General features: G+C 36.8%; 1 protein-coding gene across 11 annotated transcripts in view; it reads right to left on the bottom strand.

Moving 5' to 3' along the window:
- Positions 1-20,502, bottom strand: part of FAM19A2 (family with sequence similarity 19 member A2, C-C motif chemokine like) — a 195,969-nt gene that overhangs the window by 163,052 nt on the left and 12,415 nt on the right. Inside the window, exon 1 of one of the 11 annotated variants that reach the window (XR_003534031.1) lies at positions 6,595-6,615. The exons of the other annotated variants lie outside the window; for them this stretch is intronic. The gene's annotated coding sequence lies outside the window, so the exon portion shown is untranslated. Of the gene's footprint in view, positions 1-6,594; positions 6,616-20,502 lie in introns of those variants that run through there. 11 annotated transcript variants of the gene reach the window in all.

Here is a 20,502-nt window from a genome sequence, read left to right as displayed (position 1 = left end):
TACCAAGGTGCATATCTGTTCTGTTCCAGGATCACTCTTTAATTATTTTGCTGTTCATGTTGTTGTATTCATAAAGATCATCTTGGGTTTTTCCTTATCATGAAATTAGCAACCGAAAATTTCAAGAACTCTTGGAATGCATGACAGCATTATGTGCCCCACTACACATCTTGCATATAAACAGTTAAGAAACTACTTTTACATAAACTGCAGTAAGCTTTACGGCAACCTTCACTAATTCCTGGGAAAAAAAACCCACTCATTCTGGAAACTGCAAATCTTATTCCCACTCTCTGGACCATTCTGACTTTTTAAGACTATTAGGCCACAATCGCCATCATAATCGCACCCTGGAAATAAATTTAACCAGTAGAAGTTATAAAACTTAACATTACAGCATACTTGCTCTGTTACCTCTGCATCCCTGTGTCTAAGCCAATAGACTGAAGACATTTTTCTCTATGTAATATGTATCCCCATGACAAATGCAAGGAATAAAACGATGTCTGAACACAAAGTCTTTAAGTACATATATAATCCAATTTGGATTGCTTTTATGTGCTTATATGTATTCTGGAAATACAGTTCAAAACTCATCTTTTTCCATTTCCCTTGTCATGGTACACTGCTTAACTGTGAGATCCTCTCACATTCCTGGATAGGTCATGTGTAGATGTGAGCTGTTATTGCTTCAGATCAAGTACACAGGACTGCTCTGATGCTTATATGGAGAGGTCCCCTATGATAAACTGATTATTCATAATATTTCTCTAAGTCCTTCTTAATTTGATACTAAGGTCCACTAACCTAATTATAGGATCCGAAAGATTCTCTATATCAGTTCTGTCTTCAATGAAACTCTCACCTAATCCTTGTCCTTAGTGAAAAAGGATCCAATCTTTCTCCTCGGTTCTACTGTGTGCCCTTGAAGCATCCCTGTAAGGGTCATTTCAGCAATTCAGAGTGTAAGAAACATACTGCTGTGAAGAAGAAGAGGGAATGAGGTCAGCTTCTTTTTATGGACTGCAGAAATCAAATGGAAATACCAGTCACTCTGTTAAGAACATTAAATATGAATTTCCATGTCCCATCAGAAGAAGATGACCTGCTACTGTATTCCATCCTGCATAAAACATTCACAGAATACTTGAAATAAAACTTAAAAATTATTACATGTGGAAAATCTTTTCTTTTTAGAGAATTAAATAAAAATTTTTATTTTCTTACCCAGGGAGTAAGTAAAAAAAACCAACCAACCAAACAAAAAATACACACACAAAACAAAAACAAAAAAACAAAAACAAAACAAACAACAACAACAAAAAAGAGGCCCGGTGTAATAACAAGTTCAACAAGGAAGATCTGAAATATGAAGCTGCCACCCTAACTTCTATTTTCTGCATGCAACTTGATACATTTTACAAGGTGAGATGTTTCAATTGGATATATTTTTAAAACCTTAACCACAAAGCTCAAAAAAATACAAAGTTTATTTAGGTTGATTCTAAAACAGAAGTACAGAAAAAGACTCAATCCACAATTATATTGTTTAGTGTTGTTCTGCAAAAGTTTGACTATTTGGTTCAGATTTCCTCTTACAGATGGAAAAGACAAATGAAACAAGGAGCATACCCTTAGAGAGAGATGTGATCATTATTGTTGAGTGCTGCAAAGCTGACAGAAAATTCTCTGCAAAACTTAAGGCATTCTCGGCAGAACCCTTTAAAGGAAAGATTTATTTCTGAAGACCAATGAGGATAAAGTACAGATCACCTGAAGGATGTTTCAAAGCACCTAATGTGGATACTCTGAACTGCCCTCTGGATATGTCCAGTGGTCCTAACTGACCATAGAAAAGCCACAGGAGGACTACAATAGCTGTCTAGAACAAAGGAATAGCATTAAGTTTTTAAAATAAAGTAATGACTTCTGGATTTCTGAAGTAGTCAGTGACAATTTGTCCTCTGCTGCACTGACATGCTGTCTCACAGTGGTTCTGAGTAACTTTGATACTGCACTGAATTTTTGTTCCTCTCAAAGAGCATTTTAGGAGCAGAACACATCTAAAGGTGTTCCAGTATACAGGAGCTTAGATCTGCTATACACTCCTTGGTGGAAAGCTTTGTTGTATGCCAGTTCACTCAGACCGAGATTTATCATTATATAGTACCTAAGAAAAATTAGCATGTTTGCTGGGAAACAGGTAGGGAACCAAACTGCAAAATAACAAAAAAAAAAAAAAATTTAAGATTCTATTTAGGAATAAAGATTCAGTTTCCTCATCTCTTCTATCTCTCCTTCTCCTAGTTTAGCTGAAAATTCTCTAACTTAAAATGGAGCTTCTTCTTCACTGGCCAAGACGAGTGCTGCTCATGGAGGAGGAAAGGAATCAAGAACTAAGATTCTCATATTTGGATATAAGACTATCTGTGAGGATTATTTAGTGAGAATTCAGCATTAGGAGAAATGCTAAATGCACAAATTGCTTATTTCATTCATAGCTATTCTTTTTTCTATGAATATCATGCAAAGCCTGATCACAGTATTATTAGAAGTCATAAAATTCAGAATGAGATAGTTCCAACACAGCAGTGCATCACTTCGTCACCCAGGTTTCTGTTCCTTTGAACCTACAATAAACAAACACCAGCAGAACCATGTATGCCACGTCACCTTGGGCTTCCTGAGTCTGCACACAACCTGAAACCAGGACTCAGGGACTATCTCACTGATTACTGGTCCCTCTGAAGTGTCACACAGGCACAGCCTGTAATGCTTTCACACAAAGGTGTGTGAAGTGGGAGTCTTAGCACAGAAGAAAGCAAGCAAAAGGCAAGAAGACTGGTAAGGTGCACAGAGTCCAAGAGACAATACATAGAAATACATTTAGGGACAAATGCTTTACTGTCTCCGTGATCTCCACATGAATCCCCCTGACACTACAGGGAACTATAGAGGTTGGCCTCTGCCTGTACTCCATCTGACAGACTATCAAATAAATGCCAGAGTCTCGCCTTTTCCTCTTCATGAATTTGCCATGCCAGATCAAAGACGTGGGACTTTGGGACCAGTGCAGTACTGATGCAGCTGGCAGAGTTGTTTATTTGAGGCTAAGTTCAACCTTTGCTTGGTCAAATAACATAATTGTGCTTACTGGGAGCCTGCTTTTTAAAAGGTTCAATTCTTTCTACTGCCAAGAATCAGAGATCGCTTTCAGCATGTTGAAATTATCTCAGGAGAAGGCTTTTGTGAGCCAAACCAGTCCAAAAGTATTCTTAATTGCTTTCCACACTCTTGTGAAACATGAGATTATGCAGCAAATCCACATTCTAAAAGAGAAAAATTAAGGAGAGAAAAGGTGAAAAAACAACCCAACAGAGAAAAATAATAATCTTAACCATAAACCTTAAATAACAAAATGCAACTTCAGATGTAAGGAGTTTTTAATAATCATTGTGCCCCCCATGGAAAATTGCAATCAGGTTATGTTACCAATGGAACATAGACTATGCAGATCTATTTAAACAAGATCACTATTTGAAAACTGTTTGACTGGTTTATACAGATGCATATTATCTTCTATTTCTAAATTGTCCCATAAATTTAACTGAACTTTTAAGACACAGAGAGCCTTCTGAAAAGTAAATAAATTTTCCCTTCTCTTGGTTTGCTTTTATTAATACATCAGGAGTTTCAGGAAAGATGAGATTATCTTTCACGCTAGAATAGCAATGCTGACACAACAATATCAAAACTATTATTGAAAAACATTAGTCTGCAGATCATTTTCATCTATTGTACTGAACTACAAATATTTCTTCAGGGTTTGTCAGCAATGGCTCAGAATGAAGGTAGACAAAAGGAGCAGTGGAATACAGTCTCTGTAATCAACAGCTTTATACTCTTCAAAATGCCTAGGATTATGTCAGGAAAATTCAGAGAATTTCTCAAGTTTAGATAACAAGGAACTAAAAAACTTTGAAAACAGATTAGTTAGAAACAGAATGTCTGTAAGTGCTATGAATCATTTAATACAGATACGGGTGCAGATGGGTTAGATAAATGTCAGTCTAAATTCATATAAGATGTGACAAGTTTTGTCTCTTCAGTGATTCTTCTGTCAACTTGAATAATTTGCAGAGGAATATATCTGGTTTCCCCCCTCCTCTACCAAGACATCTCATTCTGTCATTCAATAAATACAAGTATCCAAGCAGAAGCCTTTTCTAAATCTGTTCACCAAACACACTCATGAGCATGTTTGAAAATAATTGTACAGGAAGTTCTAAGCATTGAGATGACTTATATACTTACTAAAAAAAAAAAAAAGTAAAATTTATGAGTGTTCCCTGATCACCTTCTCTGTAAATGGAATACAAGAAGTGCAATTCATAATTAGTGGCAGCTCAGCTTAAAGCCAGGGACTGTTAATATACTAGCAAAATTAGGAGTCTGACATAAAATCTTCCAGGTTTGAGGCAATCTTAGGTGAGACACTTGCTAAAATAGGCCGATGACAGGAACATGCAATACAGCTTGGCCAATGCACACCATATGAAATATTCCCGCCTACAGCCATGTTTAAAATTAGCATGCACTCACTAAAAATAATGACAGTTTTTCAGTACATCATGCTATTTCATATTAAGTTGGACTGAGTTGGGCTGAAGCAATGCACATAGAAAAATAAGAGGTCTCTCTACTATTCTGTATAAAAGCTAAGATATCTGCAGGACTCATAAGCTGCCATGGTAAGGTGTGTCTGCTTGGAAGTGATTTAGAGATATTTCACCAAATCCTCAATTAGAAAGTAGATTTTATTAGATTCAGTCTCATTAAATAACTCCATATTAAATGTTTTCTAGATTAGACATACATTCTCAGAAGCTGGATATTTACAAATTCAGATGATATAGCATAGTTAGACATCTATGAGACCTGTGACACAGCACTGTCTGACATACTGATGAAAATACATTACACAAAATCAGTTTAGCATCTCTTGAATGGATTAGAAAATAGTTTTTCAGTGATACTATTTCTTGTGGAATCCCATAAGATCTATTATTGATCACAGATAAAAATATTACTATGTAAAATTATTGTTCATAGGATTTGCAGAACATCTCTTAATCCAAAACAATGTTAAGAAAAATCTAGATTCTACAAAGTGACTTGATGTTTGGGCAAATCAGACTTATTTGAGTTAGTGGTACTTTTAACAAAACTTTGTGCACCAGGGTTGAATTATTTGCATTATACTCTTTGTACGAGAAACTTTACTTTAAAGAATTTAGAAGGTAAGACAATTAATTAACTAATCATAGGAGTGCAATATGGTACAGTGCCATGACTTATATATTTACTTTTAATAATTATTGAATGGGACATTGATGGAAATGCTGTACTGTGCACTGTAAGATTTTACATATTACAAGACCATCTTCAGAGTGAAAAGGAACAGGGAGAAAAGTTCCCCAAAACCTTTCTTTTGCACCCTGCAGCATAGTTCTTTGGAAGAGAATTCATTTAGAAGTAACACTAGGATATATAAGCTAGTCCCCAAGCAAATGCATCACTACCTAAAAGTACAAAAAAAGAATGGCACGTGATTTTCACATATAAGGAAAAAGAATCCCATTGTATTTGCTTAAATTAACATAAAATGGCCAGACCCTACATAATCTACCTTCAGTAGATCTGTACAAACACTGGAGTTTGTAGATGAGGTAATAAAAAGGAAAAAAAAATTAGAATAAAATAAAAACCAGGTTTCTCTTCAGCAAACAAGAATTACAAAAATTCTGTTTAAACTTTTAAGTTTCATCTAATTCAAAAGGGCATTTTTGACAGTTTTGGTGTTGTGTTTTTCAATCATTTTAGAATTCGGGTCACTTCAAAAGAAAAATGTCATTTCAAAGTAAAATTCAAATAATTTCATTCCTATAACATTAGAAAATTCTGTGTGGTCCTGAGTGCATGGATGTTTCCCTTAAAAACTATGAGCATTTTTATGTTTTCAAAAATCCCTTTTTATCCCCAACCAAATCTGTTTCCCAGATTGCATCCCATTTCACATTTCAGCCTGTTCTTACAACATCACTGAACCTGCAAATCAAGTGAAAATGTATTTCAGAATATGTAAAATAAAAAGGTTACACTGTGTAAATTACAATCTCCAAATGTCAGTGCTACATTATTTCATACTGTTGCTAACTGATCTTTTCTATCATTCTCTTTTTGAAGGACTGTGTATAAATGCTGTAGAAGAGGTGAGGTAAACATTATACTCAATGGTATTTTTCTATTCTGTGATAATGATACAGAGAGAAAATCAAAACAAGTGTAATGACTCATAAAAGATTAGCAAACAGTCACATGTAAATAGAACTCTCGTGATAACATCTATAGAGCAACCTCACTGGTGATCTTATGTTTGACAAATCAAAACCATGAGAGAAGACAGTAAAAGACAGGCGAAAAGTCCTAATGTAGCTCTGAAGGGAACTCAGTCAGCGGGTTGAGATTGGAACAAGTCATTCCATTCCAGTATGATTGTCATGGTATGCATAAATAAGAAATGCATATACATACATCTTCATGCTCTGGTCACTCTTGGCGTATTGATTTCCAAAGTCCATTGGAAGATTTCCATAAGACCTACATGGCTAAATCACAGAGACAGCAACAAAAATCTCAGGCATTCATTTGAAGTATTTAAAGATGCTTACTCTTGGATCTCATTAGGTATGATGAAATCTTAGATCTGTACTTAGACAGACTATATGCAACACACAAGAGCTTTTCACACGAGGAAAAAAAAAAGAGCAAAACTTAATCCAAAATGTAAAATCCCACTCACTGAGAGAAAGCATTTTGAAACATTTGTGCCATCCATGTTTGACTCAGCACAACAGAAACTTAAGTCTAAGCTTGTGAGGCCTTTTCTTAACCTAAACTTTCTGATAAAAAATTAGTTTCTGCCTTGTATTTTTCAAGTGGGACTTCTGTCTAGAGTGGGAGGTTTTCCCACCATTGTCACTGATACTTTCTGATCTGAGTTTGCTTTCATCTCAGTTACAGAACCTTGAAAAACAGATCAACACAGTCTTGAAAAATTTGTAAATAACATGAATCACATTTACAGTTAAGAAACAGCAAGGTTTTGTCAGTCTAAATTAGCATCCTAAATTGTGTTTAAAATTCAGCATTAAATAGAAATATTTGGTATGATACTTTTAAAATAATTCAAAATTAACTTCTAGTAGTAGAGAAAATCAACAACCAAAACATCAACACAGAGATGTAACACTTTCTATCCTAGTTGGTGATGAGGCCATGTGTGGCTTCCATATCATGCTTCACATTCACACTTAATCAGAGAAACAAAAGAAAATTTTTTTTAAAATTCTCCCAAATAGTAAGTTCACGAACCCTTCAAAGAGACAGTTCCTACAGAGTCAAATCTTGGACTGAGATGTTATGGGAAGCGAATTTGGCCCAAGTGACCTGCAATTATACTAGGTGTCATCCTTAGCAGGTAAAAAGCTAAAGTTGTTTGGCTACCCTCTTGTGTCAAAAAACACATCACTCAGAATTCACATCTTTTTTGAGGACTTTTACTTTACTTCATGATCCACAGAAATCAGACATGAGAGATTCATCCCCTTAGCGGAAGACAATCTGCTCTTTACAGGTGTCTCACTCTGGAAACCCAGTCTGCTGCTCTTGAGAACACTTGTACAGAGTCAGACAAAATACATCTCCTCCCATAAATAGTTTCTAACAGTCATCAACAGAATGAGCCTTCTAAGAAGTTTATAACTTCTGTAATTTTATTAAGAGCTTGTAACAGGAATCATTGCATGTTTACATGCTCCTTATAAGAGCATGTAAACATGCAGTGATAATTTCGCCACGCTCACAATTTCTAGCAATTTACCTCTCAGTTAATTCTTTAGGCAGAGAGGCCATTTTTTATTTTTAATAGGAACTTCATGGGGTTTTTTTCATGGAAGTGACCATTTCTTAAGTTATATAAACTTTTAGAGTCCACAACACCTTGCAGCAAGCAGTTCTGCAGCTCAACCCCAAACCGTGCAAAGAACAGCCTCTGTCTCTGTCTCAGGCATGACCCAGCCTGGTTCTCCTTTTTTTTCTCCTCCTTCCATATATACTTTGGGATTTCTTTCATTCTCTTTCATCACTCTGTCCAACCTAGGGCACTTCAAAATTCCCTGATCCCTAGGTGCATGGAAGACAGCTGATATACTACAAAGCTTGATCCCTCCAAACATTATGAATGACATATGCCACTTGACTGTCATATTCATCTGGAGATCAAGAAAGAACATTTTAGGGTACTTCCAAATAGACCACTAAGGCTTCCATCTTTGTAATTAATATTCTTGTTCTCTAGTTTTGTTATGGGAGGAAACACTAGGTCACAGTATCACCTCATTTGGGTTGAATGTTTGCAATTGGATGCACTGGTCATCTTACTGCTGTCTCAGGTAGTAAAGATGCAACCTCAGATAAACAAAGATCAGTAGCACCACCTCGAATCATAAGAAAAGATCTGTCATCAATTACACTCAAAAAAGCCTAAACAATCCTGGAAGCATGTCGTAATATATTCACTACAACCCACATTGCTAGGCATCTTAGACAAACACCTAGGAGTGGTGACATAATTTTCAATTACAGAGTTTGAGTGAGATCCCCAAGAGAACATGCCCTGCCAAGTGCCTGAAGAAAACCATAGCTTCCACAGGGCATCACCTTGGAAGGTACAGGATCTGTTGTGAGCCTGAAGGAATAATTAACTAGAGATGGTCACAACACTGCAGACAGATGGTAAGAAACTAGCCAGGGAATGTAGAAGTCGTCCCACAATGCCTCTTTGACAATTTTATGCAGTCTTCCATTCCAGAATGATCACATACAGTGAACCTGAAATTAAGTACTTTCCACAACCAAAAGGCCACCTTAGTCACCATAGCTGTTATCTTAAAAAGCTCATGCTGAAGTCCAAAACAGATTTCTGACTTTGGAGGAAAATTTAAAAGAAAAGGTTTTTATTCAGTTCCCTATCAGAAAAATGATGTATTCCAAAAGCATGAAAATTAAGTAGCGTTGATACTCTCAGGTAGTGGTTAATTCATTTTTTTTCCACGTTCAGCTTTCATTGGGAATCTCAGTCAATTTATACCACCAGAGGAATCTATCTCCTATCTAGGAAGGACAATTTTCACTCATTGTCTTTTTCTGTTTGAAAAATACTTTCAAGAATGTGTCCCTACCCAGGGGAAACAAGTGAACATCAGAAGCCCTCTGTATAGATAATTCATTCACCCAGATTTCTTCTAGTAGAGCAGATGAGACACTCAAAATGCCCATCAAAATCATATGCTCATTCAAAAAAATCATTGCCACTTTATATTCCCTGCTGTTGGGTTTATTGTTCATTTAGAAAGATTTTATTTTTTCTCAGAATAGTGCAAGTACTCAGAGAAAGACTGCCACATGAAGTTCTGTCAAGATCCCTGCTAACTTTAAAAATCTTAAGCAAAAGTTTTATATGAAAATAAACACAGATATAAACAATGTTGGCCCAGCTTTGTATTTGTACAAAGACCTCAAAGTCTTGTCACTTCTGCAAGCAGCACATTTAGAAAGCCTTTGATGGAGTTTTTGAACCCTGAGGATCCAAACATAGGTCTGAGGTCTTTAAGAATGTTACAAGTTGCCAGAAAGTAGTTTTAGAATCTGAACTGTAAAAGGTAGAAAGATGACTGTTTTCCCTGTGACATTACAGCGTAAGGTTCCCAGCCTTTTTCGGAGGTTGAACAGCCATGCAAATTTCTGTTCACTCACTGGCACAGGCAAGATGTCCTAAAAGAGGTCTCAGCACCTGGTTTGGTGCAAATTGAGCCCACCTTTTGCTAAAGCAGCAAGAATTCACATGCAATAACAAGTATAGCAAGTACATACTGTCAAATGCTTTTACTAAAGCTGGCAGAGATAGAGACATCACTTGCTGCACCCCCTTGACAATGTTATTACTGCACTTCTCAGCATGTCTTGCAGGTGATACCATCTCCCAAACCTGATTTTAGTCTCCCTTACACATTGAACAAACATTACCCTTCTCACAGTTATAGTCTTGTTATAAACTGTGTGAAAACTTCTATGAAGTTATGTTTCTGTAAAGCAGCCTGACTTAGCTGCAGTTTCCAGAAGAAAATGTTTTTGTATAACCACCGAATGCACCAGGAGAGATCTTGGTTCAAAAATAAAAGGCTACAATGTCTTACGCAAATCTGGGGGTTGAGTGAAGAAAGGGCAGCGATCTGGAGGTCATAAATATTCTGGCTATGCTCACTCCATATGCTCTGAATTCAACTATAAATAGCCTTCAAATTGCTACACACTTCAAGAAAGTTGAGTAACCCAGCTTTCACTTTCTAATGTGAGGGTAAAAGTCTAATAATGCCACAGAAGGGCAGAGGAGAAGAGCTGCTGAAGCCATGTAGACATCTGCTGAAAGGTCCTAGCTGTGAATTTCCATAGAGAGAACCAGCTGGCTTTAGCACAGACAAAGAAATGAGAAAGTACAAGGCCAGCCAGAACAAGGTCAGCTCTGTGTGGGGAGCAAACAAAGCAGCTAAACACTGACGTGAGTGGTGTATGGGAGGGAGAAGGGAACAGCCACACACACCTCTGCCTCCACATATTCAATTGCCAGCAAATTCTACAGTCAGATATAACTTTAGACTATTTTCTTTTTTACATATCAATACAAGTCTTGCATATTTATACATTTGAGATCAAAAGTACTGGAAACAGAAGTTGTGTCATCTGCCACCCTTTCCCAGTCTATTTATTAGTAAATTTTATTGTCTTTGAAACACATTTGCAAGCAAAAACTACTGATGTGTTGGACCCTGTAGCCTTCTTGGTCCCTCCATTCCCCCACTGACTCTTTTCAAAATTTTTGTGTTCCTTCCAGCTGCTGGTATTGCCTATGCAAACCATTATCCTGGGAATCCCAGGTAGAAGTAGTTGAACTTGGACACAATCATCAGCTTATAGTGCCAGAGTTGTTTCTGTCATACCGCCCTTGCAACAGCTCTCACTGAATTCTCAATGCTACAACAAAAAAGGCTCTGTTATCTGTTTGACTTCATGCACAAATGTCATCCATCACTTTGGAAATCACTTTTCCCACATCCCAAATTACAATTTTGGTTAGAGGCTGAATCATAAATAAATACTCCAAGAGCACTCAAAAGAGAATCTGCCTCTTTTCCTCTTCTGTAACAATCAAAGCAGGTGAGCCACAGCATTTCAATAGCAAGAAAAAAAGTCTAATCAACACCAGCTTATTATTGGTCATTCATATTATCATGCTACTTTTCTTTTGATAATTACATCTAAAGTCCTCAAAATATCCAAACAAAGAAAAAACACTATATATAACTTCTTCTTCAAGGACATCACAAAAAAATCTGTTTCAATAATCTCCATAGCAATCACAGTCCATTTATTTTGAAAATAGAAAGGAAACATTTTTTTTAATCAACAGTCATCTATTCCAGGCATCTAGTATTTGATCCATTTTTCATAGGCATGGTTCAGAAAACATCTGTGCTTAGGCCACAGATCCGTACATACAACATTTCCTCTCAGAAGTGTCTAGATGAGGTAAGTTCATTGATCTAAGATTTTGTGGATTTAGGGTTTTTGAAGGGCAGCCAAAACTTTCACATCATTTTTCTGCTCTTTCCAAAACTTGAGGTTTTGCTTCTTGTTCCTAAAATACTTAAACATATTTACATTGTAAACAACATTATGCTGAGAAGTATGAAGTGGGAAAGGTCAAAAAAAGAAAGGCATCTTTAATGTCTTGTTTTGTATTTCAAGTTAACCATCAAGGGCAGATTTTACTCTAAAAATAGGTCTTGAGCTCTGTATTGAAAAACAATGTGTGTTGGGTTTGGTTTGTTTGTTTTTTTAAATATTGTCACATTCCTCTATCTGGCACTCTTTGAAGATGCACAGGTTCAATTGCTTGGCCCTTGTGTTTACTATAAAACACTTTTTGATAATATGAGGATGACCTTTCTCCACAGATTTCCCATCTCATGAACACTATCTCTCTAAACCCTTTGAAGGACACATCATAACTAAAGTAGATAATCTAATTGACTATGTAAAGATTCTGAAAGCACTTATTCGGCTTCAGAGCACAAGAGTTGCACGTTGTGCTGGAGTACTCAGTGTTAGGATGAGTATTATTCAGAGTGCCAAGTCTTTTGCCAAGAGTCTGCTATCCCCAAGCAGCTTCCAAATAAGGAATGCTCTCTCCCATGGAGTATGTTTTCCTTCAAACTTAACCAGTCTCATGTCAAAGAACACACCTCATACCCAACTTCTCTCTTTCTGAAAAAATTTCAGTCCTTCAAACTGAAGGGTTGAAAACCAGCACCTTCAGCCTAGACCTAAAAAAAATCCAAAGCCTGATTTACCAATCGTCCTACAGGATGAGGTGTTCCAATTTGTGTAAGTGATCACTGGCACTCAGTAATGCTCTACTGCACCTGCTATGAGATACACAGTAAATACTCCCTACAGAGGATGGTAATTTCTGATAAGCAGAAGCATCAACAATACAGCAATGTCATGAAATCAAACAGAATGTGTATGAGGTAAGATTCATAAAACTAGATACTTTTCCTTTAACATTAAAACAGGTCAATACAAATTGTCTAGGTCATCATAGATAACTTCACAGCTATTCAAGCTCTCATTTTCCACAGTTGTGAAACTTGCTGTCCAAACTATGATCGAAATAGAGTATTTTCAATAATTCCAAGCAAGGTCATAAAAGCATTCCTCCGCAGAATTTCAGAAAATTTAACCCATATGAAGGATCAATTCTGTTAGTCTTGAACTACAGAAAAATCTGAAAGTTTGATGTCCTGGTTCCGGTCAAGACAGGGTTAATTTTTGCAGTAGCCAGAAGGGCAAATGGCTAGGACATAGAGGTTTTCCTATACCACCTCACATCATTTTTCATGGATGGAGCAGGGGCTCCCTTCCAGGTCAGCACAGCTTAAGGGAGGGAGCGGTCAAGTATTGTCTATTATTGGGGGATTTCCATGTGAATCATTTGTTTCTTGTATCCTCTGTCATTAGTATTGTTGCTGTTACCATTCACTTTCTTATTTCATTGCTGTTTCCAGTATATTGTTCTTATATCAACCCATAATCTTTACCTTTTGTGCCTCCAACTCTCCTCTCGAGCCCACTGCAGGAGGAGAGGAAGGGGGAGTGAGTGAGTGGCAGGTGGTTTGAAGAGTCTCAGTGGGAGCACTAATTGGGGAGTACCATTCCTAAACCATGACATTTGATCAGTTGAATTTTTTTGGTCTGCAGCCCAAGTTTAGACATATTTATGGACCAATCAAAAGCACCTGCAGAAAATTCAGATTTGGTCCTCAGAATAACATGCAGCTGTCCTGATAGCTTGGTCTAGACCAGGAGAAGTGATTCATACTTTGGATTAGCTAATGTGATTATTGCTTCAAGGTTGTTTCGCTAGGAATTGAAACAGTGAATGCCACAACTCAAAATGCATTGAATATCAGTCTTTGCACTAAAGAGCCACATCTCTTTATCTCAAGGCTGTAACAGCTCTCTCAAGCATCCAAGGTCCACAGGGATTCTGACCTTGCAGTTGACACAACAGCATCCCCTGGCTAATAAAGCTTTCTAACTAACGCACAAAGGCAAAGGACCTTCTTGTCACCTATACTGCATAACAGTAATGAACTAAATAATATGAACTAGAAATGCCAACTCAACCTCTGTGCATTGAGGACACAGTTCTTACAACAATTTGTTTAGTGATCAGGTCCTAAAAATGTTTTAAATCACATTTGGCTTGAAGCCACTTAAATGTTAGAGAAAGAAATGGGAAAAAGAAATTTGACACAAGACACATTACTTGCAATCAGCAAAATTGTCTCTCTATGGAATGTTTTGCAGAAATCTTTGGAAATAAAACCCACTGAAGATAACATTATAGTAAAGGTGTGCAAAAACATTATTTTGGCAAAGATTGTTTGAAGATGGGAACTAGTTTCTCTGAGCAGAGTACTTGAATACAAACCTTAATAACATTCCTCTCATTTTTTCAGAACCTCATGACACCCTTTTAAGCAAGCTGTATCTCCAGGAAACTTTGACCTACTTAGTACAGAGAAGGGTTTCATACAGATCTGAGAGAGAGGAGTCTTCAGGGCAGGTAGATTAACAAGTAGTTTAAGTTTGATTTAACTAGGAAACTTGTTTTAAATACAGTGTTGTTTTTTTCAGCATATGGGCTCAATTGTATGCACATAAGCTTTTTACATGCACAAATGACAGCAAGTTATGCAGGCTGTCTCACAATTTGCCCATTCAATCTTAATTTGTGCTCAAAGGAAGTTCCCACTTGGAGAACTGCAAATTATAACTGAGGTCAATGGAAGCTCTAAGAATTCCACAACCCTAACATAAAGTACCATGGGCAGGCATCAGCTGAAAATGCAGACCTCCTGTCCAAACAATGCTTTGACTGGGGAAGATTTGGTTTCTTGGCTCTGAGAAAGACATTTGCATCACCCAAGGTAAAAGCTGCCGTCTCCTCACAATGAAGTTTCATTCCTATCAGCACTAAGCAGTCCTGCTGAGAGAGCTCAGCAGGTCAGATGGACACTACAAAGAAACAAGTGAGCTCCCCAGAAAGTAGACTTCCCAGTCTACATTTAGACTGGAAGTAGGATGGAAGTCAAGATTAATTGAGAGTTTTTCTGATGCTCTCTTCTGTGCTGCTATGGAGAAGAAATGAAACTGTATGAAGAACTAAGTAACAGAAGGAAAATTTCTTCTAGGGAATGATGCTCATGTACTCATTTGAGAAGGCTTGTGAGGAAAGGAATGGTGAAACATTTAGAAGGACTTCCAAAGTTCCATTATCTCCTTCCTTTTTTATTCCAGAAATGGAGGCTGATTATAAATACATCTATATAGCAATTGAAATAAAACCTGCCAAAATCTACAAAGGCAAAGCTTAAAATTTAATTTAAATAGGCGAACCCAAGTTAATAGTGCAATCTGCTTAATATGGAAAAAGAACTTTCTGATTCTTGACAGATATTCCCTACAAACACAGTATATATGTATCCTGATTGATAAAGGTCCTACAAAAGCCACCATGCAAATAACCAAGAAGTAGGTAAATCAGTTTTATTTTCTGTTCTTTTCCAAAATCTGTGTTTGCTTATAGCAGGTACCTATGCATGTGTACAGCATGTAATTTGCTTCCTAAAGATCATGCACTGTTACAACCTTCAAGTACTTCTATCCCATCTAAGGGACAGAGAGAGTGGGATGCACAGCAGAAATGTTCCACTTTGCACAAGTACTGTTTGTACTTGTTTTTGTGAAATGCATTTGTATGAACTGAGAAAAAAAAAAGGGCCAAAGCAGATGCAGCATTGCCTTGTTGCTAATCATTAGTTTTCTTGGTTTTAAGCTGTTATTGCACAGCTCATGGGCATTCTAGCCACATGCAGGCTCACAGCCCAGTCAAAACTCAGTCCAGTATGTACTGGCACTTTGTGGTTTTAAGTTCATCCTTCATTCATTTTTACCTAAACACCACTCATCATCAGTTCAGCTGTACAAATTGCTGATGCTAATTCTTTTTATTATAGGCAGGCCCTAGGGCTTTCAACTGTATCCATCAATATATGTATCTCTATCCATTTCTAATATGTAAAGACAGACTAGGTCATTAGTTTTGAAACTTGCAATTGCAGTTATCATAGAATATCATAAATAATGTACTAGGATTTTTTAAATTTGTATAAGCATTTCAAAAGCAAATTTAAAAATTTTTTTTCTTTTTTTTTTTTTGGTTATAAAAGAAAGCAGCTAAGTACATAAGAATGATAATGTTTATTCACTGAGAGAATTATAATCCTCAAATTCTTGCAGGAGCTTACGATTTTATCTGCCATAATATATTTTATGTCTGTATTATAAGTAGCATGAGAAATTTTTTTTTCAAATACTATATATATGTTTATTTGGACCATTTCTTGCAATTAAAAATTAAAAGAGCTCTTCACAAAATGCTGCCTAGGATCTTTCCAAACATAATTAACATTTTCATCTGTTTTGCAATTAATTAGAAAATCAGAAAACTGCATTACTCGATACTGCTTGGACACTTCACCTCGAATTAGTCAGATATTGATGTTCTGCTAATACAAGTGTTCTGCAAAAAGGGCTTCTCAAATACAGGTATTGGAGGAATCAAGGTAGGTTCTTCATAGTCTAAAAATAATAAAGATCTTTGAAGACCCTCAGTAAATCAAAATACAGGCAAAAATTACTTTTTAGTTAGTGAGAAGAGAGGAATTCTGGGGAAGACAAAAAAGAGGGGCATACAGGATGAGGAAGAGGGTACATTGTCTAATCATGTCGGCACTGGGGCCCAAGCATTTTTTTTACCAAGTGACTTCAACTAAGAATCACTTCACAACACAAACAATAAACAGAGCTACCTCTTGTGTTTAAGATTCTCTGTAATTCTGTAGTAAAAAGAGTTTAACAATCTAAGAAGTATCAAAGTAGGTGTATTTCTTATATTACTTGCTCCCATTAGACAAAGGAGGAAGAGTTGTTTGGTTTTGTTTTCTGTTGGCGTTTTTTTTTCCAGTTCTGTAGATTTATGCTAACCAGTGCCAATGAGCACAATGGGAGTTTGGGGGCTGATGCCAGTAAACTTATATTCTACAAAGAGCCAAAACTACAGAAACTTTAGTCATCAGTCAAGTTGTTTCTGAGTAAATCAAAACTACAAAGAAAATTCACATAACATTCTCATTATTTTGACAAAACACCTGTAGATGGTAGAAATTATATACTCCCACTCCTCATATGTCAAGATACACGGACCACTGACACAGCTATCCCAGTGTTATGACTTACAGCTGTAGACTTACGACAGGCAGATGCAGTAAGGACTAAGGACTGAAAGATTCTCTTACAGGGGTCAGTCTTGCAAGTGAAGCAATGTAAAGAACAGAAAAATATTTTGTTTTATCACTGTTCAACACTTCACTCCTGAATGGTCATGCTAAGTGTCACGGTCACAAAAATAATTAATACAGAATATGCCTCTTTCAGGACTTTCAATTTAGTTTATTGCTCTAAAACTCCATACGAAGATTTCTACATACATTCAGTATATGGTTATTCATTCATGTGGAAACTCTTCCTCTCATTTACCCCTGTTACACCACAGTTCAATAAATGCTTATTCTGAAGTTAACCATCCTTCTAGATGATGGTCGCAGTAACAAAACCTGATCTGAGAAAAAAAAAATTAATTAATGTCATGCTCTTTATGACCTAGAAGGAAAGCTAAAATCATCCTCTCCAGACCTACTTTTAAAAATATGTTTATTTCTTACTATTATGTTATATACTGTATCTTATTTTTTATTAATAAAAAGCTCTGATTATTTATTTCTCTAAGAATTACCAGAAAAATTAAATCTAGCTTATCCAGTTTGACTAGTGGGCTCATAACTTGTGAGATTTTTCAGACCTCAGCTGAAGATCCAGACTTTCAATGGAGAGCAGAGGTATTTTTTCAGACATTAGGATTTTGCATTAGACTACATCACTAAAGTCAAACAAAAAAAAGAGACTAAAATAACAGTTTTAGCAGAAATTTCCTCCAAGGTTAATGTCATAATTGTTGTATATGATGCTATTATTCTTTCTGCTATCACAGAATCACAGAATATGCAGATTTGGAAGGGACATACGAGGTCCATCATTGAGTCCAACTCTTAACCACGCACAGGACCATTCCCAAGAGTCACACCCCATGCCTGAGAGTATCATCCAAATGCTTCTATCAGTAATATAGGTACCAATATGTTTGAGATCATTGCACCTAAATTTAGACATTGAAATATAAGTACTAAGTTCAGTTAACTAAATCATAGAATCATTAAGATTTGAAGCGATCCCCAATATCATCAAGTCAAACCTTTGACTGATCACCACCTTGCCAACTAAACCTTAGCATTAAGTGCTACATCCAGTTGTTTCCTGAACACTTCAAGGGATGGTCACTCCACCACTTCCCTGGGCACCCTGTTCCAATGCTTAACCACCCTTTCCATGAAAAAATTCTTCCTAATGTCCAACCTGAACCTCCCCTGGTGCACCTTGAGGCTATTTCCTCTCATCCTATCACTATTTGCCTAGGAGAAAAGGCTGACCCCCACCAAGCTGCAACCTCCTTTCAGGTAGTTGTAGAGAGCTAGAAGGTCTCCCCTGAACTTCCTCTTCTCCAGGCTGAACAACTCCAGCTCCCTCAACTGCTCCCCATAAGACACGTGCTCCAGACCCTTCTCCAGCTTATTGCCCTTCTCTGGATACACTCCAGCACGTCAATGTCCTTCTTGTAGTGAAGGGCCCAGAACTGGATATAGTACTCAAAGTGTGGCCTCACCAGTGCCAACTACAGAGAAAAAAATGATATCTGACATATTATTGGTCTGGTACACTGCTATAAACTCTATTCAAGTATCTTAAATACTTTGACACATTTAAAATGTTCTCTACAATTAGTTAAAATTCAACCTTTAAGGCAAGTTATTCAATTTGACCAACTTGCTGTGACTTCAAGTACAATTCCATTGATCCAAAGTAGGTATGTGTTTTAAAGCAAGCAGAATCATTCTACAAGCCTATAGATAAGCAACAGGATTCCAGTGCCTGAACATAACCATCTAGAACTATCTGAGATGCCCAAGACAAGGGGTTGGCAGATGTGATGCACGGCATCTTGCATCTGATTCAGATAGGATTCTGCACCCCTGTGAAGTAGCACTTGGAGGCCAGACAAGATGCTCTAGAGAGTTTTAAATTATGTTAAGCACTCAAACCCTACCCTGGATCTCACTTGACTATGAAGCTAAAGCAAATACCTCACATGCAGACCATTGCAACTGGACAACTATTTCAAGTGTCAATCTCAAGCTGAATCCTGCCTCTACTGTCCTTTTTTGGTAGGTTATGACCAAATTTCCAACACCTAAAACCAAGCAGCACTGGACTCTTCTTTAAACTTCGCAAAGCCAGAACAAGGTGACACACAAAGTGTTTTACTCTTCACAGATAGCTCCATTTTCTAAAGAAGGAGTTTCTATTGCCATTAAAATAGGATACTGTAACTTTGAATATAGCTTTGCAAGGTCCATTATCTGACAACAAAATTAATCACAACTAAAAGTGTATTTACTTTTAATCTTGTGTAGCTTGTGGGGTTTTGGGGGTTTTTGAAAAAGAAAAGGGAGATGTCTAAAAAGGTATTCTTTTCAGATTCTGTATGCTGGCCCAGGAATTTTATGTGATGATATACCATTATTATGCTTCTCCAAATACCAGACAGTTTAATACATTTTTGAGCAGAGGCTTCAAGATTAAAAAGAATAACTTCCAAAAATAAAATTACTACCATACGTTTGAACAGGCAAAGAAACATAATAATATGAGACCTATGAGACTACTGCTATGCCTAGCTGTATCATTCCAAGTCATAAAATTTAATCACTGGAAAAAGATATTCAGGCTAATCAAGTAACACAAAGTGGTGGTAAAACACAGTTGTGGCTGTTATTCAGCTTCCGGATTTGATAATATCAGTGAAAAGGTAAATTCCAAATACAAGTTTTATTAGTAGCTGAAAATGCTCCACCTTCACCTTTTCAATCAAAATCAGCCACCCAAAGAGCTTTTATTATATGAGATTCACAAAGTGAATTTCAGAGTATCTGCAATGGTTATGTGAAGGGTTCAGCTCTCTTTTCTCTGACAGATCTAGGCCATCTGAGCAGTTTTAAACCTCCTTCATCACCTCAGAGATTGAAATTAAAAAGGAGGTAGGCAGTGCTCAGTCTGAAAGCTTTATAGTATTGAAGGCTAGCAGAGAAACTGAACACATGGAGTTAACCATGAAGGGATATGATGCTATTTTAATAACCAATGTTAATGATTGCTGCTGCTGTCTGTTGCTCTAGTCCTTTAGCTTTCTCTGAAAAAGCTATTATGTTAGATCTGCGAGCAACTGCTGAAGTCAAACCAACCCAGGCTACCAAATGCAAGAGATAAGCTGAAGAGTAAGATAGAAAGGACAGGCTGTGTTTTAAAATCCATTTTATACTTTATTATATTTGATTCTTAATATTAAAAATAACTTTGGATTTTTTTCTGTTTTATTCAACTCTGGACACAAATCAGTTAGACCCACCAAGAAAGCCTGGTGTTGAAGGTCAACGTGTATTCTGGAATGGCAAAATGATGGCTGTGCTCAAAGATAGAAAAAGTGCTAGAGGCTTGAAAGCACTCAGATATGAGGAAGTGGCC

Source organism: Neopelma chrysocephalum, unplaced genomic scaffold (assembly GCF_003984885.1).
Source record: "Neopelma chrysocephalum unplaced genomic scaffold, ASM398488v2 Primary Assembly neopelma1_62, whole genome shotgun sequence".
Classification (NCBI taxonomy): Eukaryota; Metazoa; Chordata; class Aves; order Passeriformes; family Pipridae; genus Neopelma; species Neopelma chrysocephalum.
Note: the sequence above shows the minus strand (reverse complement) of the source record. Positions and strands in the feature narration are given on the sequence as shown.